Source organism: Larus michahellis, chromosome 3, assembly GCF_964199755.1.
Source record: "Larus michahellis chromosome 3, bLarMic1.1, whole genome shotgun sequence".
In the NCBI taxonomy this organism is placed as follows: domain Eukaryota; kingdom Metazoa; phylum Chordata; class Aves; order Charadriiformes; family Laridae; genus Larus; species Larus michahellis.
The window spans coordinates 118,912,926-118,938,835 of record NC_133898.1 but is presented as its reverse complement, the minus strand read 5'-3'; the positions used below and the strand labels follow the sequence as shown (position 1 = coordinate 118,938,835).

General features: G+C 39.2%; 1 long non-coding RNA gene across 2 annotated transcripts; it reads right to left on the bottom strand.

Moving 5' to 3' along the window:
- Nucleotides 1-1,451: 1,451 nt before the first annotated feature.
- On the bottom strand, nucleotides 1,452-25,910 carry LOC141740131 (uncharacterized). Of its 2 annotated transcripts, XR_012585893.1 has the most exons (5): nucleotides 25,631-25,910; nucleotides 21,542-21,777; nucleotides 19,210-19,341; nucleotides 18,552-18,662; nucleotides 1,452-1,707 (listed from the first exon to the last, which is right to left on the bottom strand). It is a non-coding gene; the product is annotated as an uncharacterized LOC141740131 (long non-coding RNA). The 2 variants fall into 2 exon arrangements; XR_012585892.1 differs by lacking the exon at nucleotides 1,452-1,707 and having other exon boundaries at nucleotides 18,036-18,662.

The window sequence follows — 25,910 nt, the reverse complement described above, 5'->3', positions numbered from 1 at the left end:
GTTTCAAAGTTGCAACTGGTCAAACAGGGTAAAAAATGAGAGTATCAGACCACAGGTGACTTTTCGAAGATAGACAGGGAGAGCATTGAGAACCAGGACCAATTTAACGTTATTGATTGCAGGATGGGACATGCTGCCAGCCAGCTCCATCAGTTGCCCTCTGTATTGTTAATATGTGTGCAATGTATGCAGCTTTTAAATATCTATTGAATTTAGAGGATAGTGGGCAAATTGCTCATAGTCTATAATCTGTGTAGATATGTACACGTGATTTGCCTCTGAGGAGGGTGTTTGTAAAGTGTTATTTCTAATTACAGTTATTTTTAAAGTTTTCCACCTCCCCAGCATGTTCTTATGTAGCTTAGAAACAGCCAATACGTAAGACAATTTGTTAGAATCAGTTCATCTTTAACAGAGGCTTAAAAGAGTCATAGGTATCCTTGCCTGGTGTAAAGGTTCATTGACAAATGCCCAGCTTGTTAAAAACAAAGGGGAATCATTATGCATTAATTATGCCAAATCATTTCCTGAAAACTCTTGCGAATGTCAGGAGCCGTTAGTATACTGTTAATTCCCAGAGTTGTCTGTCATCACGCAGAACTCCTGGAGATGTGGATGACATAGTAGGGTAGTCCAAAGAGCAGGGGCTCAGTTCTCTGGCATACGGGATGTGACTAACATGGCACTGGAGTCACGCTGATGGCATTCACTGTGGTTCTCCAGCAGGGCCAAAGATCCAGGCCTATAGCTCTCTGACTGCCTCTGGAGTCAGTGAAACTCCTCCTGAAATGGGGGGTGATGGTGAACGGCAGAGGAAGAAGCAAAATCAACACAGAATTTAAGCTGTGTGAGTGTAGCTTGCACTGACAAAGCCTTTGGTGAATCTGATTTTTGGCAAGTGTGAATAGTGCAGCACCTTGTAAGTACAATGGGCCCCGTTATTAATTTTTTTGTTGCAGTACGGTTCTGGGCAGCAACATTAGCCCAAGAACAAGTACCCAGGTGTAGTGCTCTGATTGCTTTTAGTGTGTGAAAGGGGCAGCCAGCTCAGGAGCCTGAGTGGTGACCTGCGCTCCAGAGACTCATCACTGAAATAGGCTCCTGTTGTCTCTTCTAAAGTCTGCTAAGGAGGTTGAAATTGTTTGTATGGGCCTGAGATTAAGCCCTAAACTTGAGGTAATGTGAAAGCACTGACTTAACAAGTTGTTGACATTTAAAATAGATCTTTTTTGCAATAAAAATATGTCATAACTCTCTTGGCATTGTTGCTGCAATGAGCTTGGATGACTACATGTTCCAGACACTTTCAAAATCAAGTAACTCAAAGAGAGTTCAAGCTGTGTGCTCTGATTTCTACTTCTTTTCATCCTAAATTTCAGTTTCTTAAAAAAAAAAATGCTTCTGAACCATTACATTAGCCTAAATGATATGGATGCTTACCGGATAAATTGCAGATGAAGACAGAGTGAAAAGCAGTGAGTACTAGCAGGAGAATCAGCAAAGAAATACAATGATGGAACTTCCCAGTCAGATCGCATACAAAAGGAAGAATGAGTGTCATTTTCTTCTGTAGCCGGGAAACAAACATAATTGAGCTAAATTGATCCTGCAGGATTTTTTTAATAATTTTTTTTATTTTATTTTTAAAATCAGAACTGTGGGGAAGCCTCCATTCTTCCTGTGAGCACGCAGGGATTGTGTCTAGCTCTGGGGGAAAAAAAAAAAAAAAAAAGTAAAAATAGACAGATAGATAGATACATAGATAGATATGTACCATAGGCACATATACATATCTATTCATATATATATGTAAATTCAGATAGCTGAAGAGTTAACTGTAGAAAGGTTTCTTTTAGCTGTGATTTTTTTTTTAATATTTAAGCTCTAAAAGCCACTAGAAACTGAGCTTCCTTGTTGGCTATTTCATTGCAAAAAAAAAAAAAAACAAACTTTCTCTAAAGAATATATAATACATGCTACTGAGGAAAAATCCCTCCGAAGTATGATATTTTTTTTTGTAGTTCATTTGCAACCAGAGAGGATCAAGTCCCAGTAAAGTTAACTGCAGATCAATAAATTACAACAGAGCATGACTAATTTTTTTTTCTGTAGATGGAAATCAGTTGTTGGATAATAATAATTATGAATAGATTTGTGTTTAACAGCTCTATTAGGGCACTATCAATCCTCTCAATTCCTCTCCTGTGTAGTGTGCAAGTACTGGAGGCAGATTACAGTTCAGAAAAAGAAACAGACAGCAGCGGATAGCTAAGCCATGGCAGCACGATATGTTAGCACAGGGACTAAAACTGAAGATGTCTCAGCTTTTGGTTCTTGGCCAATTCTGATTTTGTATTCACCAAGCGTGGCATATGCAAACAGCAGTTGTCAGCTAAAATACAACAGGATGTAAACATCTTCAATAGAGGCCTGAATGTGAGTCTAAACTCTATATACCATCTATGAGAGGGGACAATGACCTAAAAATGTCGTAAATGGCAGCCAACACAAGTGGTTGGTGTCTTTCTCCTAAGAGGCAGAAACAACGGTAAAAGGTCATAAGCCATTTTCAAACAGGCTTTTTTCTTTCTCCTTTAGGTGCTGTGTCCTTGTCTTTCAAACCCCTGCATTTCCAGTTTGTGGGAAGAGGAGGTAACGGTGATTGTCACTTTATCTAGCGGCTCAGGTGTTAAAAGGTGCACAAGGTTAAAGTACACTTTCATATAAGAATATAAAATTAAAACCACAATATTCAGTGGGGACAGCTCAGAAATTGCAGGTTTTCTGTTTGCTATTTCCAGCGATGCTCAAAGGCCATTGGTAATCGGCTGTCTCTCTTCAGCTTAAAGAGACAAGAGATTTTCAAAAGCACCTGCTTTTCACTGTAGATTATATAGGCATTTTAGGCGTTTGCTTTAAGGGGCTTTGTACATTAGGAGTCTAAAATTTTAGCATACCCTGGATTCACAGAAATTTTACCTTCTCCAGAATAGGCAACAGCTCTTCAGATTTTAAGAGAGTAACAGTTTTGACCCCAAGCTCCTAAAGTGTGAGTAAAAAAAAAGTAATAATAAAGGCAGTTTTGTACTGTCTTGTATAAATGGATGCAGCTGACATTTTCAACGCTTATTTCAAAGACCTGTCTGAAGCTCTGCACTCCACGCCAGTTGCAGACATAACTGAGAGGAACTGAACGGAGCTGGCAGTGATTTCAGTGATGACAATTGCCTTGCAATCAGAGCAGTTTTCCTTCAGTTACTTAAATGCCTGTTCCAATATTTAATTTCCGTCGGAATTACAGTAAATCTTAGGTTCATGATGTGATTCTAACCTAGAACCCTCCATTTTGATTATTTCTGTTCCATAGTAAGTAATGGCACTTTCTGCTTTTTGCCTTTGTGCTGTATCTTTCTCTCAGTCTGTTCATCAGAAATCTGTAGCCATTTTCTCAGAGGCTCACCTTGAATTGCAGATCACCAGGACTGACTCTATCAGTAGACTTTATGTGAGTTTATTTCTGCACAAAGCCCAGAGATAAACCATGGACAAAAGTTTACTCAACCCACTAATTTGTCAGCATTCAACATCCGTGAATATAAGAAAATAACATAGAACCAAACCTACAGATAAGAAAAATACTTGGTTTTCTCTTCCTAAAACTTTCCAAAGTAAATGGTTTCAAAAGAAAATACTTCAAAAATATCTTGGAATAAGATCTCAGAAGAAAGTTATTACTTTTACAGTCATGAGTTCTACACACTGTATCACTCTGAAATGACTCGCACAGCATCTGCTGTCCTGGCACAGGCTGGGAATCAGATGCTTTCAGTCAAGCACATGCTGATAGAAAAACCCACACCTGCAAGAAGACACTCATGATTATGTTAGGTTAACTGCAGGGACTCTGAAAGCGGTGTTGAACTCTAGGCAGGTATTAACAAAGTCGTTCTAACTATCACCTAGAGCTTGAGTAATGACCTTTATTCCTAAAAATGTGGCTTGACAAATTCTCATTTATTTATTTTCAGGACTGCGATGGGAGCTCCTTGTGTTCAACTAAGAAAACAAAATAATAATAAAAAAACCATGTCGAATAACAAAGTACTTTTTTAATAATGAAAACAAGTCACCACTTTTGCCTGAAGACCTAATCTAACTGGATTCATACTGTAAGAGAATGACAGATATTGAAGAGCTCCTAAAGAGGTTCTTTGTTTTGCGGACTGCGAAACAAATTACAGGAAATTGAAACAAAAAGAATCTTCCTGATGGAAAACAAGCCAACAAACAAACATACAAAAAAATCACAGCAATATTCAAACAGATTAGACTTCATTAATATGAGTAATTTGAAGGAGTCTATGATTTTAATCAACATGTCCTAGACAGATTCAGGTTCCTGTCTTTGATATATGTTGGGTATTTCACTGTTTCATTGTGACAGATATTAATTTTTCTGCATGTATAGTTTGCACAGTCACTTTTATGGTATATACATTTTATTGCAAATGTAAATATAAATTTCAATCTTTGCAGAGAATCACCCAGGGTCATAGCTTCTATTCTTGTTATAGTTTTAGTTGCTTGCTTATATTCTTGTCTCAATAATGATGCATTTTGTACGACTTAATTTTAGCAAGGCTTGACAGTATGAGTTGCCAAAATTTTTAGAATTTTCTCTTATTCTAGCAATAAATTTAGGTCCAAATTCTGAAACTTCAACTCATTTTACTCCTCTAACTGACCCTTTTTGACTACTTTCACCTCCCTTGAAGCCCCAAAGATTCAGGGATAAATACAGATTGTTTCTGTATTTGGCAGAACACTGTGAAAGGTAAGGCAGAGTCTGATTTCCACGTGTAATATAGCTTTACTGTGCATTTTTGTCTCAAATTTAGGATAAGAATACTATTGTGTGCTAGGGCTTCAATAGAATCATAGAATCATAGAATCATAGGGTTGGAAGGGACCTCTGGAGATCATCTAGTCCAACTCCCCTGCCAGAGCAGGGTCACCTACAGCAGGTCGCACAGGAACGTGTCCAGGCGAGTTTTGAATGTCTCCAGAGATGGAGACTCCACCACCTCTCTGGGCAGCCTGTGCCAGGGCTCTGCCACCCTCAAAGGAAAGAAGTTCCTCCTCATGTTTAGGTGGAACTTCCTATGCTCAAGTTTGTGCCCATTACCCCTTGTCCTGTCCCCGGGCACCACTGAAAAGAGCCTGGCCCCGTCCTCCTGACACCCACCCTTTCAGTATTTATAAGTGTTGATAAGGTCCCCCCTCAGCCATCTGTTTTCCAGACTGAAGAGATCCAAATCCCTCAGCCTTTCTTCATAAGAGAGGTGTTCCAGTCCCCTCATCATCTTGGTAGCCCTTTGCTGCACCCTCTCCAGCAGTTCCCTGTCCAATACTGTAAAGAAATTTTTGTGATACTGACCAAGCAGCTCCCTCCTACATATTGGCATGACATTTCAAATTGTGTTAAGATGGAGTTTTTAGCCCATGTTGTGGTTTGACCGCAGACAGCAACTAGGAGCATGCAAGTGCCCATTCACTTCTCCCCCTCCTCCCCAGAAGGGTAGGGAGAAGAAGGAGAAAAGGAAGGGAAAGGGGAAAAAAAACCTTCATGGGTTGAGATAAAGGCAGTTTAGTAGAACAATAATGGAAAAAGAAAATAACAATAATAATAACAATAATGGTAAAAGAATATATAAAATAAAGTAAAACAACACAAGTCGCTCTCATCACCCAATGATCAGTTGCCCAGCCTGTCCCAAGCAGTGATTGCGGATTCCTGCCCCCTGGCCAACCCCCATCTATATACTGAGCATGATATCTTATGGTATGGAATGTTCCATTGGGCAGCTTGTTCTGTCTATGCTCCCTCTCAGCTTCTGTGGGAAGGTGAAAAAGTCCTTGACTAATGTAAAACATCACCTGTCAACCACTAAACCAATATGAATTATCAGCATCCTTCTCCCACCAAACCCAAAACACAACAGCTACCAGAAAGAAAAGTATTTTCAGCTGAAACCAGAACAGCCCAGTACTTTGAATTAATTTTCATTCTTTTGTGTTACACCTCAAAATTGGGACTTTGCAGTTAAAAGTCCTAGCTTTTTCTACTTAGAATATCATTCTAGTATTAAAATATACTTTGGTTCCCATCAATGCCTCTGAAAGAACTTCTTATACTTATTTAATGACAGCCCAGTATTGGGCACAGTTGCTCTGCAGTTCAGAGCAGCACCCCAGGGGCTCACGCCACTGACTCACACCAGAGTCAAGTCCCGAACACATCAACCGAGGTGTTGTTCACAATCCAAGCAACAGAGCAAGATGTAGCATACTGTGCTGCATACACATGGTTTGTATTCATTCTGTTGTCATCTCCTATTGAAAATTAACTAATAACAAGATTGCCATAAGTCCTCTGCTCAGTTTCCTTGCAATGGACAGCAAGGCATTTTAGCCAGGAACCCTTTGACCTAAGAAAAATAAGATCTTCTGGCAGGACTCTCTTCACAAAATTCCCCTTGCTTTAGCATTTGTTTCAAACTTTTCTCTGAAAAGTTTGATCTCTGATTTTCATGCTAATTGCAGCTTGCAGCTCATTATTTTCAGGGGTGTTTAGAATAGGCTGCTGTTACATAAAAGGGCCATTTTGAAGGAGGACATATCTTATACGCTCTCTGCCTCACTACTCCCAATTATTTTGTTGTTGTTCTAATTGGTTATTACTCAGAGGTAGAAAATTTGCTGCCGTTTGATCTTTTACTTGTTTGAGTTTATTCTAGTGTTTCAGGTGCTCTAAAAATGGTTGAAAGCATCTAGAGATCAGGAGAAGACATCCCGTTCTGTTTGTTGCTGCTTGCAGCTGTGCAAAGCGCAGGCAATCACCTCCCAGGTGCAGAGACCAGTCGTGCCTTCTCCACCACAGCAACAGCTGTCATTTCTCTCCAATTCACTAAATCTGCTTGGGACTGGATTTTGACTTTCTCCAGCTGCCGAGATGAGAAGGAGAAAATTCTTTTTAGTTTACTCAGTCACCGCCTAAACTCCGTGTGCAGGATTATAGATGCTATACGCTCTTTAGTTCTCTACCTTCCATGAGTAGCAGAACAGTGAAAATGGATGGGCATACAGTGCCAATGAAGGGAATGAGCTGGGTATGGAGTAGCTCAGCTTCATTAGCCTTTTCAAACGACATAGAGTAACTTTGTTTCCAGGAAAGGACTGTAACCATGAGATAGGCTCCTTTACGACAATCTGCTTTCCCAGGTTTCAGAGGAAGGTTGAGTTTCTTATTGCTGCTCTTTTCCACCCCCTCGTCTGTCTTACTTTTGGTTTAAACTTCAGTGATGTGGGCACAATGAAGTGCCTTCCCATCCCAGCCACTCATTCCCAGTGACAACAGTGTACTACTGTCCTGGCTTGAGAAACATTATAATCCTGAATTTCCTGGCAGAGATAACTGCTTGAAACAGGACATCAAATTTCAAAGCTGACTTAACTGAGAAATGGCTTACACTCATGGACAGTTTTTTATGTCATTTAAAGTAAGCACGGGCAGCAGCAGTACGAGAGTGGTGAGCAGTGTGAAAGAGAAATGGGAGGAACTGTAGAGCTCGGTAGAGAGGGCGCTGCAAGATAATGCCTGTTGACAAGGCATTACGGAACTCATTCTTGCAGCCCTCCCACAGACATAAGTGGACCTCGCTGACAGTAGCCAATAATGATTGCGCCTGTTAAGACAGAGTGGGAGTGGACCACCTGCGTGGCTTTTGTGGTGGCACGGCGGTGACAGCAAAGTTAAGACTTCAAACTCTTTCTTTAAAATTAGCTATATTATTCTCCATTAAGAAAGGAAATGGGGTCTTGTGGGGAAGGTAAGAAGATAAACAGGTTTTTTTTAAGAAGAAAATGTTCTGGGTAACTTGTAACAGAATCAGAGGAGCCCTGGATCAGGCAAAAGAATGGAGAAATCTGTGGTGGTTCCTGTTCTCTTCAAGATGGAGAAATATTGTGGAAGGAAGGAGGGAGTAGGAGTATCCAATGCCTTTTCTGAATAAAGCCACCCAACCAACCCTCCTTTCTGAGTGAGGCAACAAGGAACGAGGAAGTGGGTATACAGTCTTGGTCTTACTACCATAAAGGCACTTTGGGACTTTCGGCCACTTTATGAAAACAAATACAACAAATTTTGCAAACATAGTTGGCCACCAAATGTTTAACTTGGGTTCATGATGACAAGTGATGCAGAATGCAACAGTAAATCAGCCAAACTGGGACTCCTTGCCACCCTTGCAGGTATATGTGAAACACACTCGTTTTCTTTATTTAAATGCCTGACAGCTACTCAATGTCACTATATGTTTCCGAACACATTTTCCAAATGATTCCTCAGTAATATGTTGTAAAAATGTGTTGTAAATCAGAACAAAGAATAGCAAAAATAAGGGAACTCCTACTTTCAGGATTGCAAGTTGTCTGGAAAGGGCCATTTCAGACAGGCCTTTTGGCACAATGCTTCTTATTCCTGGATCTTTCAAAGGTCTTCTCATGTTTTTATCACAGACAGCACGCTCCTTCCCTTGGGAAGCGATATTATAAGGGTGCCAAAGATTTTCTTTTGCCTGACCCAAATAGCAGCACAAGACAATACCCTTAGAAATGGCTTGTTACTCTTTAAAAGCAGGAAACCTGCTGTTCCTAAAGACCTAATCTGTGCTGCTTATTATTACAAAAAATAAACATTACATATATACGTGTAAAATTAAAATGTAAATTTATTGCGAAAAAAAGGACACAATTCTTTAGCAATGAAATAGGAAACAAAAGCTTAAGAGATAACAGTTTATTTAAGAATCAATGCATACTCTTCTGAAATGGGGACTACAAACAAAAATATATAGTTATGGTTATGCTTTCATCTGTATTAGAAAAGTCACACTGTTCACTTTCTTGAGGAACAATAGTACAACTTTCGAAGAGGCAGTGTAACTTCTAACTATCACTTACATTCAGGAAATAACTACTGAGATTCACCTTCAGCCCAGGACTGTAAGGACCTTGCTGGATCCAGTCCCACGCTCACCACTGAAACCCTCCTTCACGTGTGCCCGACACTAATCTCCCTCTACACTGGTAGTAACCCATGGTTAATTACTGATAGTCACTGCATGGTTGATTCCACTTGCTGCTCAGAATGTCAACTTCCAACATTTCTCCATGATCACCCTTTCTCCTGCCATGAAAGTACAAGACAGATGGGAAGGATACATAGTGGTCTGCAAGTATGAGTTTTTCACAAGAAACATTAGCAGCCTTGTAACCAGGGACAGTGAGTCCTGTTGTGGTTTTGATGTCTTGTTGTATGTGCCTCATGATGCTCAATAGCCCAGGTTTACCTGCCAGTCATTAAACACCTTGAGGGTAAGGGGCCAGCCCTCTGTCTGGAGTCTCCTGGCTCTGTCTCCAGGGGGTGACCACAGGTGTGGCAGCGAGGGCTGTCAGGTGAGAGAGTCCAGGGCCAACAAAGGCCAGGGATGTTTGTTGCTGTGGGGAGACCATGACAGCATGGTAACAGAGGAGGAAGATCACAGGGCAGAGCCTGAGCAGGAGACGTGGCACCATCCTCTGGCACACACTCCCCCATGCAGCTCCCTTTATTTTTCTAGCTAAAGCCCCCTTTTGTCGGGGGGAGGGTGTACATAAGTAAATGGCGTTATTAAAGTAATGAGCTGCTGCTCAGGGCTGCTTCCAAATATATTTATTTTTTTCTACCAGCCTGTTAGCCTCACCTCTGTGCCTGGGAAGGTCATGGAACAAATTCTCCTAGAAGCTACGCTAAGGCACAAGGAGACCAGGGAGGTGATTAGAGACAGCCAGCATGGCTTCACCAAGGGCAAGTCCTGCCTGATCAAACTTGTGGCCTCCTGTGATGGAGGGACTACATCAGTGGACAAGGGGAAAGCTACGGATATCATCTATCTGGACTTCTGTAATGCCTTTGACACAGTCCCCCACAACATCATTCTCTCTAAATTGGAGAGGAATGGATTTGATGGATGAACTGTTTGGTAGATGATGAATTGGTTGGATGGTCACATCCAGAGGGTAGTGGTCAATGGCTCCATGTCCGGATGGAGATCCATGACAAGTGGTGTCCCTCAGGGGTCTGTCTTGGCACCAGTACCGTTGAATATCTTCATTAATGGCATAGACAGTGTGATCGAGTACACCTTCAGTATATTTGCAAACAAAACCAAGCTTAGTGGTGTGGTTGACACGCCTGAAGGATGAGATGCCATCAAGAGGGACATGGACATGCTCAAGAAGTGGGCCCGTGTGAACATCCTGACATTCAACAAGGCCAAGTGCAGGGTCCTGCACCTGGGTCAGGACAACCCCTGGAATCAATACAGACTGGGGGATGAAGGGATGGATAGCAGCCCTGCTGAGAAGGATATGGGAGTACTGGTGGATGAAAAGCTGGGCATGAGCCGACAATGTGTGCTCGCAGCCCAGAAAGCCAACCGCATCCTGGGCTGCATCAAAAGAAGCTTGGCCAGCAGGTCAAGGGAGGTGATTCTGCCCCTGTACTCTGCTCTGGTGAGACCCCACCTGGAGTCCTGCATCCAGCTCTGGAGCCCTGCATCCAGCTCTGGAGTCCTCAGAACAGGAAAGACATGGACCTTTTGCAGTGGGTCCAGAGAAGGGCCATGAAGATGATCAGAGGGCTGGAACACCTCTGCTATGAGGACAGGCTGAAAGAGTTGGGGTTGTTCAGCCTGGAGAAGATCTCTGGGGAGACCTTCTATCAGCCTTTATGTACTTAAAGAGGGCCTACAGGAAAGATGGGGACAAACATTTTAGCAGGGCCTGTTGCGATAGGACAAGGCGTAATGGCATTAAACTGAAAGAGGGAAGATTTAGACTAGATAGAAGGAAGAAATTTTTTACACTGAGGGTGGTGAAAAGCTGGAAGAAGTAGCCCAGAGAGGTGGTGGATGCCCCATCACTGGAAACATTCAAGGTGATGTTGGACTGAACAACGTGATCCAGTTGAAGATGTCCCTGCTCATTGAAGGGAGAGTTGGACTAAATGACCTTTAAAGATCCCTTCCAACCCAAACTTTCCTATGATTCTATGATTCTGTGATCATGTCTGCTTCAGCCTTTTTCAATCAATCTCTCTCGTCTCCCATTTACAACATTTTAGTTCTCTTTGTAAGGTCCTGGTGAATAAAAATGCATACGTATTCCATCATTAAAAATAGTTCTCAAGGAACAATATTGGATTAATTTAGCATGGTATATCTTTGGTAATGCAATAGTACATCTTATTCCATTTACCTCCATCCCTTGATTCTTTTTTCAAAATTTATCCCAAAGTTTAGTTTAGATAGGCAAGCTACCTGTGTGACATGTTCTCTCTTTCTTACATTAAGGTACTTGCTGTTCTTTAGTCAGTTTTTTTATTCAAACTGGATGGCTATGATCTTAGAGCTTTTGATATCTAATGAAGGCTTATTTGTATTATATCCTTCTATACGAAAAATAAGAAAATAAAAACCCCAATTAATCATCCTCAGTTTACTGTGAGAAAAGTTTTTTAAATTTAATTGATGTTATTCGGTTCTCATAAAAACAAACATCTTCACTTTTATCGTGCAAACCTCAAAGTCTTTCGGAAAAAACCTATTTCGATTACTGAATTGCCGGGCTTATAGCCATATCGACAGTCTTCAAATAGGTGTTCCTGGTTATGTGTCTTCATTTCCGCTGACCTGAGCAGTTTTCATCAAATTTCTTAAAATCCAATAGATTTAGACTTGGAGGAGGACCATTGATCTAACAACAGTCAACCCTCCAAAACTGATTAAGCACTGGTAGAATTGATCAAGCTTTCAGAAGACTTAGTGAGATTATTTCAAACAATGTGACGGGGCACATAGAACAGCTGTTTGTGACAAACCCAATACAAAAGAAAAATCATTACAAAGATTTGACTGACATCATGTTAAACTGCATCAATTCTATAGGCATTTTGTTATTACCTTAGGACACAGTGCCAGCGTGCAAAATTTAATGAAAATGCTGTGTCTTTACTCATGCCTCTATCTGCTAACAAGTTTATAGGTAGCCAAAAGGACTTTTGATATTTTTCATGTATCTGAAAAATTTTTCTATTTAGAACTGGGTATTTTATATGAAAATGTAATAATAACGATAGGACAAAAAAGTAGTATCAGCTGCCCTGAAATGGATAGTGACCTTATGTCAAGCAGCTTTTGAAACTGTATTCCTGAAACTATAGAAGAAAGCAAGAGTTTGCCTTTTGAATACCACCGCTTTTGACTACCTTCCCTGTGTCCTGCTTTTCTCCCTCTAAAGACACATTAATTCACTTCTGACACTTTCCACAGCTATTCTGTATTAGTTTAATCATTATTTGAACATGGGTTATGGGAAAAGGTCTGAATTGGAGCCTCCTACCCATTGGGCAAATGCTCTAGGCACCCCAGCATAGGCTATATTGAAGTTTGTGTCCTTGGCTGCAGTTCCTTCAAAGTTGTTGAATATGTTTCTCACTGCGTGGTATTCTTCTCTCTGAGCGGTTAAGATTCCAAACTTTCAGCTTAAACGTTTTCAGTCCCTGTTCTAGACAGTGAGAGGTCTTTAGGTAAACCTGAATAACACCAAGAAAAAGGTGTTCAACAATCAGCTGCTCGGTAGGAGACCTTGGTTCATTTTCCCCAAGCAGACAAGGGATTTTAGCTTGGACTCCCGACACAATTGCTTTAGCCCCTAAGCTTTTTCAGATCCATCTTGTGAAGCTAGCCCCTTCATTCCCATCTTCTGTTTAGCTATGAGTCAACTGACACTTTCCATTCACAAAAAGTTATTTTGGAATTTAATTTCATAAACAACAAAAAACTCTATTCTAGATAAACAAAAGGACTTTCTTTTGTTTGCATGTTTTGTTTCACTTCTTGGATGCTTGATCCCTCCTACCCAACCAACCCCCAAAACAACTAACATTTTTCCTACAGTCTTTGTAATAACCATTTTACTTTAGTCACTGTACACCCTCAGGTCTGTACACATCATATCCAGGCTAAAGTGTTCCAAGATGATGTAGCTGTGACCATAACATGTAAAATCTAGAAAACAATGACTGATGAAGAACGGATTAATTTGCTTACATTTAGGTAGCTCATGGTAGCATTAGAAGGTGAATTGACCTCTCACTCGCTGCAGCTTGGTGCATCCTGTGGCTCATACCAGCTCATCTCCCTATACTAAGAACTGCTATTGTTCTAGTAACATTAATGTAAAGTCTTTCTACTACTGATTCTGAGACCTGTCATTACAAAGAACATCATTTTAAGAATCCCTTGTAGCAGTCACATACATTGTACTGCAAATGAGAGGGTTTAGGAATATGTCTGTATTCTCAGAGTAATACTTGACCACGACAAACAGAGAGAGAACCCAAATGTGTTGTAAAACATATTCTGTAGCTGTATATTTAAAAGATACTCTAAGACAGTGATTTGTGTTAGTAAGGAAACAGTTCTTGTGAGCACCTCCAACTGTGCAGCTGAACTAGCATGGTCCTCTCAGATAGTCCCTTAACCTGGACAATGCAAAGGGCTCTCCTCCATTTGTAGTTCTGTTGTTTGCCTTTTGCTCACAACTCCATAGCTTTTCACTTCAGCAATGCTTTCCAAAAGCCTTGAGGGCAGTATTTTCAACTTGCTTCATGCTGTTTTTCTCACATGTATTTCTCATTGCTTTGCACCTATAAGTCCAGGTATCTTTGCTACAACAGGCTTTTGTAAGAAGAAATTAACACCAACGTGAGATTCACCCCTTCTCCATGTCAACCTCATGTAGCTTTTAGTTTGTTAAAAAAAGCCTAGAACTTAGTGTATAACAAAATAGATAGTATCATTTAAATAATTATTAACTATTACCCAATAATATTCATGCACAAAAGCTTAGCAACCAGCCAGCATGCCATGCCTGTGCCTGATTAAGCATACTCCAATCAGCATTAATAACATCATAAATAGGAACAACTAACAGGGAATTTGAACAGATCAAGTGGAAAGTGTATATTGCTAAGGGAGAAGCATGGCAAAAATGATCAATGTAGTCATCTTCATCTTCTTCACCTGCTGCAATGGAAGCACCTCGCTCAGAGGAGAACGCTTGTCTGCAGACCCCACCGCTGCTCTTTCTGCCTGGCCTTTCCTTCCACCTCCCACCCCGCACCTCTTTGTTTATCCCCTAAGGTAACTTTGAAGGCAATGTTGTCCTTTACCTACATACCCAAAAATAAACATCGTCCATATAAACCTTCCTCAAGATGCTTTGTGCAGCAGTCCTAGTTAAAATTCTTAATTTTCTCAAGAGGCCATCAGCTATGGGGAGTTGCTTGCTGTAGTAAGCTGATGTCTGTAACCAACATTTTGTGTTTGTCTCATCCCTGAGTATCTTGGGTCTCACCAGACACAGTCTAAGCTGGAGGTGAGGAAACAAATTCTTTCTCGAAAGGAGGGGAGTTGGGAGCAAAAAGAAGAAAGAAAATGGTTTTGTTCTTCAAGTAGCTCATTGACTTAATTTCTTGTGATACTCATTTTATGTCTTGGCATTGATCTCATTGTTTTACACCATATGACTGCCAGATACACTAGCGTGTCTCAGGTGACACTATACACCTGCATTTTAAGCACTTTAACTTGAGTAGCTCCGTACTTCAGTTGGGGACATGGATTGCTCCACAAGCCCCACCAGCTGTACTGACTGCAATGTGAATGCAAAACCTTAACATGTTAGTAGGCACCTTATAGAATCATAGAGTTGCCTCGGTTGGAATGGACCCTTCAGATCATCTAGTCCAACCGTCAACTAACACTGACAAAAACCATCATTAAACGATACCTCTAAGCACTTTGTCTACCCATCCTTTAAGTATCTCCAGGGATGGTGCCTCAATTACTTCCCTGGGCAGCCTGTTCCAATGCTTAATAACCCTTTCAGTGTAAAAATAATGGAATCACACCTGTAGTACAGTATTTGGTTACCTAAACATAGACATCTAGTGCCTCTGAGGCACAACAAGGTATCTGAAAAACCTGCCTGGAGGGACAGTTACAACACAGTGTGGAAGGGGTGGCTGGAGGCCACGCAGGAGCCTTGCACAGTTCTCATGACATGCCTACAATTAAGCAACCAAATAGACTCTACATTGTGTATGCTTAAAACCAGACTTCTGCTTCATCTTCTGTGATGCGCTGGGCACTTTCTACCTTGTCAGTTTTCCTGGCACTGGTTTTCATTAATCTATCCCTTCCCTACCCCCTGTATATTTCCATTATGTTTTTATTAGTATGTCCCATAAACAATCCTTCTCATCCCTCTACCTGTTCTCTGCCGGGTTCCCCAGTACTTAGCCAATGGGGATTTTTCCCTCCATGCCTTATCCTGTTACTATCTCATTTATAAATAAAAATAATTTGCTATTACTTACATGAACAACTCACAGTTGTCTCTCAGAACTATATAACTGTCTTTCTGCTCAAATTAAAATTGTAACGCCTTTGATGTTTTCTCATCATGTAGCAAGGAGCTCAGATTCAACAAAAATTTGTTTCTTATTCCTAGCTTTCTCCTACCTCGTTTTCTTAAAAGTATAGCAGTTACTGTACTGAGTGATTATGCAGCCCAGTAATTTGAGCATCCTATTCAGCCCTGAATTTAAATTTTTTTAGATGCAAACTATGCTTAAATTCTGCATATTTTCTATACAAAACATCTATTTGAAACAGTTTTTTGTCTCCATCTATGCATATATCTATGTGTATTCTCACATTTTATTAGAACAGCCTTTCCTCTGAACTTAGCAGATGCTATACTGTGGCTACAGGCATCCTCCTCATACCCAGCACATTTGAGCTTGTTATCCCTTTCTTTAAATGACTACTCTGTATCTCTCTCACACGTCACAGGAGATTTCAGAAACTGCCTTTTCAAGGCATCCCTGTCACACCCATCATCTCCTAATCACAATCGGAAAGTGGACTCTTGCCGCTGGTAGGTCTGTGGTGTCAGGCTCCCCTGCCCATGCTTTACATTTTCAGACAGGTGTCATGAGATTTTTTATTGCTTTCACAGCTGGGAGGATATCTCTGCAAGCATCAAGAGAGCTAGCTACCTTCAGAGATGTGGTTGAAAAACCATCCATTACTGTGATGCCTACACAAATACACAACAGTGAGAGGCTGCTGTGGTGCCGCTGCCAGGGCTGGCTATGCCTACTGATGGTGTCCCACAGTTTTCTTTGTGCTCCTGATCTGTGTCTGTGCTTGCTTAGAAATGTAAGCTCTCTACAGCAGGCACCATCCCCTCGCCTTCTGCAACAAATCAAGTCCCGTTCCACAGTAACCCTGTGCTTAGGCAAATAATAGTATGTGAGTCCGTGTCTCTTAGAGACATTCCAAAGCTTCCTCTGTCCTCATGTTGAACTGTAGCGGATTGCAATGTGTTTCCCTACTGCCAGGTAGTGGTGGTTGTGCTGGCATATGACTAAAACGCTATTTAGAAGATCTCTGTTTCACCCAGGGATCTAGCAATGGAATGCTATCCAGGCAATTATTTTAATTGGAGATAATCACTTGGGAAATGGATGGATGAATTAATCAATTCCAGTTAATTGGGATAATGACATTATTTATGCTGGTCACCTTTTTTTACCACCATCTGTAGGAAGCATTCCAACGGCATGGCCAAATTCTTCTATGATACAGACCCACTGAGGCTACTGCAATTAAAGCAGGAATGAATCTGGTGCATTGTAAGTATAGCATAAATTGCCTCACTTACTTATTTTTGGAGAAACCATGTGTGCAGCTGACCTGGGAATACTACAAATTACTCTCTTTATTCCACTGTTGCTATCCTGTCATTAGTAGTGTTGCAACAGGAGGTGTTCTTGGCACTTGTTCTAACAGAAATATATAACTTTTGTTTTGTTTGCATACTTATGCAGCTCATTACTATGTGAAAAACAATCTGCAGCTTAGCATTTGTTAATGGGATATGGAACAAGGAAACAGCAGATGGAGTATTGGGATACTGAATGCATAATAAGTTTGATCCTGAAAGTCCTTGTGTGATTTTTCAGCTCAAGATGGCTGTTAAATTCGACTGCAAAGCTGAGCGGAAACCACGCCTGTGTTCAAGCAGTGAAGGCACAGTCCTCCACAGTAAACAGACTTAAGGGTCAAGCATTCCCTGCATCTGATCACCTCTTAAAGGGAAGCAAAAGACAAGATTTGGCTTTGTGATTAATACCTTGGTTTCTTCTACTGTTCAGAGAGGAGCTCTGAAAATAGGATGGCTCATTCTCCATCAAGTGATTGAAGATAACCTTCGCTGTGATATTGTCTTACCTATTTCTGTCTTCAGCTGAAGAGAAATAGAGTTCTGAATGTCATCCTCTGCTCACCTGTGTGTCTAATGCTGACTGGTGCTCACGAGGTCCTCTAATCTGAGGACAAGCAAGCAGGGCGATAAGAATATAGATCTTGGGGCAAAATAATTTCTGTATAATCTCTTTGTCCATCCTCATCTCTGGGTCATACTGAGTGGCTCTTCAAGTCTGATGGAATAGACCCAAATCTTTTGTTAAATCGTTCTGTAACACTCATTGGATCAGGACACACTGAGCCTGGGTACATCAGTGACCACAGCATAGATTAGACATATCCACCAGGCTGCAGTGAGCCAGCTCAGATTTTAAGAGCCTTTTCTGAAGCAGAACAACTCTCCACTAATCTAACTTGTTTAATAAATCATAACCTTTCAAACTTCTGGAAAACAGCGAGGTGTGGCAAATGAGAGTTAAGAGTCTGAAGATCACTAGAGCTGAATCTGAAATAGCTACAATACAGTTTACTGCAAATACTACGTGAGATGAGAACGTGACAGAAGAAATATTTCCACATTTTCAACAGCAAGTGAAAGTACTGCTCCAGCAAACTGAATTTGGAGGGGGGTAGAGGTTAGGAAATGTTAGGACAGGCATCAAACCTGGAATTTCTCACAGGCTTTTGGTTCCTCCATTGCAGGAGCTCCCTGAATTCAAGCAGGGTGTCTTGTGTGACTACAAAAGGGAAAGCATCATTTGTGAAAAGTCAGTGCCTTGGGGTTGCCTTATTTTTACACCAGGCTGAATACAGTTCTCCTGCCTCCCTCACAGACCTCGCAGCAAAGACAACACGTCACCCACGACATGAGTAGCTCTGATGGGAGATAATGTTTTCAGTCAAATGGGACCCAACAGGCTCCTGTGCGTGTGACTTCTGTTTTCATACTCATATTGACCCTCCATCCAGCAGAGCACAGGGACAGGACACTGTAAGAGGCCACCTGAGTCACTGCGTGCAGGCCTGAACCTCAGTGCTAGCAAACAAATAACATTATCCCGCATAAGCGCAAACACCGTGGGACAGGGAATGCTACCTAAAAACACCTACCAAAGGACTATGTTGTGCCACAGGAAGAAAGCAGGAGGAAGTGAGATCATCATCCGCATAGCAGGTTCCTGGATCTTTGTCAATAAAATTCCCAGACGACAATGCTTCAGCCTACAAAAAAAAAAAAAAAGGAAATTCTTCTTCTGCGGAAATTATTCCTAATTAGGAGAGAAACATTCCTCTGGACCCATGTCTGATGACTGGTTTAACACATGTTGAGCTGGGTCAGCAGCTGAACACGTGTAAGCATTTAATGTTACTAAGAACTAAATAGAATTGAGTCTTACAAGTGCTTATAATTTTGAAGTTACTTAAAGTTATTAAAGTTTTTATTTATAAAGAATCAGTGTATCTCAACTTTTGCTTGATCAAACTCAACAAATCTCAACACACTCAGTGTTTCATAATACATTTCCAAAATCATCTTAGCACTCCATTGGCATCTCTTTCCAGTTTTAGTTCATTTCAGTCTTGGTGACTAGAAAAGTCTGAACTATCTAAAATGAAGTTTTATCAGTATTTTCTATAGCAGTACTAATAATTTAATGGGTTTGCTAAAAAATACCTTAAAGAAGCCAAGATACAGTTTTAACACTGACTTTAATGAGGTCAGTATTTCGCTCCCACATTCATAAAGAACCCCTTCTTTTTTACCTACCTGTGGTATGTGAAGCACATCCCAGAGTTTAATGCCAAAGCCTTTCTCCTAGGAGCATCTTGTTCCAACAAGTGTTGCGGAATGAGGCATGGTTCGGACACCACAACCAGACAGAAAACTGAATACCTGCTTCTTGAAATAAAATACATTTCCATTAGCTTTTCCTCCTCTCAGCTCATTAACCTTGATGAAGCAAACATGTATATTCTAATGAAAAAATAATTGCTGAATAATTCAATCCAAACAAAACATACACAAATTTTCAATCATAATTATACATTTCAAACACCATTCTGTGATTGAGAAACCAATTCAGAGGTAAAAGTGCTTACATAAACCACTCACATTCTGATATGTTGGGTGAAGCATCGTTTTTATTTGAAAGCGAAGGAGTGGGTTAGTTAGAGTTACCTCATGTTAAAGAAGACGATATTTGTTTGATTTTAGATGTAGAAATAAATAAATCTGAAATGCAAATAAAGCCCAAACTAAGAAAACAGGATGTCAGCTATACAGGGCTTTCAAGTTTCCTCAAGCACCACTGGAATAGTGAAATTTGTGTGACATGCTTACACGTTTGTTTCTTTCTTTCCCCCTTGTGTAGTTGAAAGAGCTTTACATTTTCTTCAGGAAATAAGCATTTGATTTCAAGCAAAATGCGATTCCTAAAGAAGGGAGATGCCTTCGTTGTGTGCTCCGTCAGCCACAGAAATAAACACGGAACCTGTGGAAGGGCTGTAACAGGCATCTCGGCCGCAGCTGCTGCGCTCAGCGATGCCCTGTCTCCATGGAAACATTTCAGCAGACGCGGTACCTACTGGCGACCAGAGGAAGATTTTCCTATTGCTCTGCAGAAGAGGTACAATGTAAGCTGCAGTGAATATAGCATTTTTTCTTGACCCTGGATCTGCAAGCGTTGGCAGGCCAGAGGCATCAGGTCTTTCTTTTCTTTTTTTTCCCCCCTGAAAAACAAGCAGCGATTGGGGAAGAAAGGGGATTGGTAGTTTTTCAACAGAAATCTATCTATTTACAGTAGGATGCAAAATCTTGAAGTCAAATTCAGAGTCACAGCTCTTCTTTTAGAGAAACAGAGAGAAGCCCTCAAATCAACCACTCAGAGAGTTCAGAGAAGGGTGTTTTAAATTGCAACAGTGTGCTTGTTGGAATTATGATTCTAACAGAAAGAAATAAGAATAGTGAATATATCATTATATGAAAGAACAGTAACCTCCACTTCAATTTCAGCTACTTTGAGATGAATAATTGTATAGCGAAGGAAGAGTCTCTTTCCAACGTTAAAGTGACAGGACTGATTAGTGCTTTTGAATAGTGTTCAGTTTGAGAGCTGCTTAGAAGAGTAGGAAAAAACAATATATATCAGATCAGTAAAAATATAGGAAGAGGGAGGCCAGGTGAAATCATCTTGTCTTTTGCTCCAAGTTACAAAACAAAGAAATCAGACTTAAAACATACTTAGTTTAGCCTTTGGGATGACTCCTTCAGAGACTTGCAAGTTTGAATGAGATGAAACTGATTAATAAATGGGATTTTCTTCACTTTCTTCTCAAAGCCCTGTGCTGGTAACATGGGATGGAGCATTAATTCTCCTTTTTTCCTATATCTTCTAGTGACATAAGAAAAGCATTTGCAATCACAGGAATAATTCAAAATTTACACTGATAAGTAAGACAGGCACAAATATCTCTGCCTTCTTTTCAGTTTCTGAGTACCCTTTGAATAGGGAAATGAAGAAAAATAAAAATTTCCACAGTGCTTCCATCCTTCTGTACAGGAAGGATATCAACCTCATGTGTATCCTAATACAGATGCCAGTAGTATGCCTACTGTGCTACCTTTATGTTTTCACTAAGACAAAATAAACCTTGCTAAGTGGCAAGGACAAATCATTAGTTTGATTACCACTAACAGTCTGCAACTTCTGCATATAAAAAACATCCCGCAATTAAATTTGTCAAGCATGACGGAACATGTTTTATTTATTTTTTAAAATAATTATCACACTGATATTGTCAGATTTGTTTATCATAACATTGGTATTTTAGCAATTTATGATGATTATAGTTTCTTCTAATTATAATAGAGGTTTTATTTAAAGTTCTCTGCTCAAATGCTTTAGAGCAAAAGCTGATGTAGGTTGTAGCTGCTGTTAGAGATTTGTCACCAACAAAAGTAAAACTATAGTGCTGATATTCTTTCTGGAGAACCTGTGTTTTCTTAGGAGACCAGAACAATTTCAGACTTCCAGAACTAAATGATTATAATGGATGTGTGATAATAAAAGCTGGGTGTGATAACAAAATGCCTGTGCTACCTCCTGGGTGGGCAGGAGCCAGCTCGGAGCCGCACTGGTGGTGGTGGTACAGCTTGAACCGTTGAGTCCTGCTGAAGGCTCCTTAGCTGCAACTTAATGCCACAGATGCTGGGACTTTGCATCAAACCTGTGTTCTATGTCTGGGCATTTCAGACAGCATGGATTTGTGAGTGTCTGCTTGCAGAAGAGATGTTGATGGAGCTGGGCACAAGAGCACAGTCAGCTGCTTCACAGACCTAAGCAGGAAAAGAAAATCCTTTAAAATTCAAATTCAAAGCATGTTTTCTTAGTATGTCTCCCCTTACCTGAGATCCTGATGGAAATGAGATTTGGCTAAGGCCAGAATTGAGTGAGGATGCTCACATTCGGCTTTTAAGATGAATTAGTGTTAACATTTAGCTTTTTAATGTAAAAAGATGCAATTCTTTAACAAAAAGCTTCCAGCTGTGTTTAACTATATCTCTGTTAAGAAGACATTTCCTTCAAGAATTACTTTGCTGTGCTTCCCGACCTCATGATGGATTTGTTGCTGCCTTCATGGCCTGGAAAAGACACTGCATTAACTGCCTTGATCAAACAGAATGGTCCCCGGTTTCTATATACTATAGACCATGAAAGGCAAGAATGAATGTGAAAACCTGCTGCTTAAATCAATCTTGCAAAGAATGACTGTGGAGTACAATACTTTTCTCTAAAAGTAGGATAATAATTTTCATTAATATTGCATGAATTTTAATTTTTGTGCCAACACAAGATTTACCAATTATTTGTTCTGCTGTTATTTTCCCCCAAAATTGGTTTTAACCCTGAAAAATGATATGCCTGTTTTTATCACTATATGAATAATTTTGGATCCCTATATTTTGCTGCAATTCAATGGAGAGAAAGTGAGGAAAAAAGGATTCCTCTGCTCCAACTTTTGGAACTCTCAAAGAAAACCAAAATGTTTGCCTTTATTGATGAATAGGAAACCTATCTTCATGGCATTTAAAACACTATCAAAAGGAGAATATACTTGCAAAACGTGTATCCGAAAGAAAAAGGAAAAAAAAAAAAAAAGAATTTCTTTATTATTCCATGGTTAATATTGAAACTTGAAAATTAATTTCCTATTCATATTCCAGATAGTTTATCACAGACACAGGAAGACTTTTCTTTTGAAAATAGTGCATACACCAAAAAGTGAGAGTTTCTATTTCAAAAAGCAGTAATGTTTTGAAAAAATCAAATGTCATTTTTCTTTTTTTTAAATGTCCTTTTGCATTTTTGTTTTGATACTTTCATTTCTTTTTTTTTTTCAATAGAATGGAAAGAAAACTAGACAGACAAAGGGGGAAGAGTGAAAAATTGAAAGCAAAATGGCATTATAAATCAAAATGACAGAAAATTTAATTATGTTCATTTGAAATGTCTATATGTTACTGAATTTTATCTTGTCAATGAAATTATTTTAACAACATTAAGTTTAATATTTTATTTCCAAACACTTTGATTTTGACAGAAATACCTTTTTATAGAAATCTTTTCAAATAAAATGTTTCTGTCAATTTCTGGTTCTTCTGGAGTTTACTGCATTCTGATACAAGCAGAAAAAAAAATAAGCAGAATTAAAAGCCATTGAGCAGCCATATTTTTATAAAAAGATTACTCAGAAATGTTCAGAATATTTTTCTGAGTTTCTAAACTCAACCGTTATTTAACTATTAAAGCAGAAATGTCCTTTCTACAGACCATAGAAGGTGTTCGTTATTTAGAATTTACATGAAGCTAGTTAACTCATTGCTCTTTGCTGACCATATTTTTTTTAAAAGTCATTATTTATTTAACCTTAAAAGTATGCAGTTTGCTTGACAGTCACAGAGTCATTTAGAGAACAGGAGAGAAGATTTTAAATGCTGTTCTTCTAAACAAAAACAATCACCAAAAGACACTAAGATACTTAAATATTTAACTGCTACTTCTTATTAAAAAAAACCAAAAAAAGCAAAAAAACCCCACCCACCACTTTAAAATAACAATTAACCTTAATGCACATATAAAAAGCATCTGGTGTGTTACAGATCAAACACTAAGAAGAATAGCCTTGAACTTCCAGCAGGACACAATGATTTTTTAATTTTCCAACAGAAAGTAGAAAAAAATGCCTTCAAGTTCAGACTGTTTCACAGAATTAACATCTGTCCTTTTCCAAGTCTTCCTAAATCCTTACAGAGGTGAGAGTCATGGAATATCAATTTTCTAAGATTTCTTAAAAATAAACCATAAAAAATTGTTAAACGTAGGTTTCTCCCTGTGGTACAGAAAGGCTGCTACTTTTTTATTTCTCTCATTTCTCATCTTGCTTTGCCAGCAGCTAGAACTAGTATTTCTGTAGTTATGCAATGTAATTTCCAGTCTTCATCTATGTACTCATCTCTTCACCTCACCTGTGCCATTTCCTTCCTGACTGAATTCTTTGGAGCTTTCCTGAGTGTAGGACAAGATTCTTAAATTTGGGAACCTATTCCCAAGTTATTGAAAAAACAGAAACCAAAAAGTTCTTCTTACTCTATCAAATCCATTTCTACTTAACTTAGATAACTACTCACATGTCTGTAGTATTCATACTCTTTTTCAGCTCAAGACAGAAAAAGACAGAATCGATTGAATATTTTTCTTAAAATGGTTTCATACTGAAGTGATTCAGCTTCTGGGGAAATGTTGTGATATTTTCCCAAGAATTATGTGCCGTATTGATCAGAAAGCAAAAATTCCACTACATGTACAATGTAGTAAAGATTTATTGGATTCCAATATACATAATACTTACACATAATAAGTATAAATAGACACCATCTTATATTTATTTGACAGGAGCAGACATCAAAGATTTAAAAGTCCTCTGCACAGCAGAGAAAGATCTTTTCTGGCCCCTTGCTGTAGCTGAAGCTACGATTTTGTTGTCCTGTAGATCTGTTCAGCCACCTACCACAAATGCTGCTATTAATTTTGGATTTGCCTTAAGTCTTAATAAATAACACTTTTTCATATGCAAGCATTGTGCGCACACAGGTTTAAGGGGTTAGTTATAATGTCATCATCAATTTGTGGGGCATTACATCAGAATTGTAAGAAAAATGATTTGGAGAAGGCGTTACTGGCTGATGAATATATATAAATATTACATATGATGCTATGAACAATGTTGAAGTACCTAAAGTAGGTTTAAAGCCTTTCTCTCAAAATGTATCAAACAGAAAATGATTAATTGATGCAATATGTTTCAAAGATGCTGTACCTGAGTTTGGAGACAAAGGCTAGTCTAGATTCAGATAATCTGGTAGAACTCTATTGACTTCCAGAACAATCTGGCCACATATCTCAGGTTCTGTAGGGTTTTAAATGTTTATCTTCTACAGTGGAAAAATAACGTCTTTTCATTATTCATTCGTTGCCACTGAGCCATTAGAATACCATGGAAAACCCCAGTGTTCAAAAAACGTTTGCTAACAAAGGTGGAAGGTTTTATATGTTAGTAATTTAACTAAAAATATTTCACCACTTTTTTCTTTCTTTTTTTTTTTTTAAAAATCAACATACAAAATATAATTATATTCTCTGGTTTTCAAAGTTTTTGAATCTATATTTCTTCACTTCTGAATTATACTGGAATTTAATTTCCTCTTCCATTTCCTATTTTAGAATTTCATTTGAAATGAAGCTTGTTACATTTTATCTTTTCATCTATATCCTGAGCTGCAGTAATTTGAGGCAGAATTGAGCACTATCCTAAAATAAACAAGTGTTCTTTTTACGGTCTTTTTTGCTCTCTGTCTCTTTATTTCACTGAACCTGAAAACAATCATGTGTGAAAGAGATACAGTCTAATGAACCTGTACTTTTTAGTACTCAGAATCGAAAAAAAAAAGGAAAAAAATACTAATTAAGACAGTCTTTAGTTCAGAACTGAGACTGAGATATACAATATAAATGAGCAAAGACTGTTCTGATATTTTTCGTACAGTCTTTGCTCTGTTGATTAATTTCAAGAATACATTGGTTAAATCCTAGAACTATTTCATGGAAATTTTTTTATGACATTATCCATACCTGTTATCTGAGCAATTATCGCTGGGTTTTCCTCTTCTGACCAATCGCTCTGATAAGAATTTGCAGTTGAGCTGATCCTGGATTGTCTAACTTAACCTTTATCAAATGGAGCCACCTTCAGGAAGGCCTGCAGATCTGTGAATATTTGTCATTCTGTATGTCCAGAGAAGCACCCTGGCATCTTCAGTTCCAAGAAACATTCAGGGACTTAAGACAAAACAAAACAATGAGACACAGTTGCTTATCCATAACTGTATTTCAGCATTTCATATATCATATC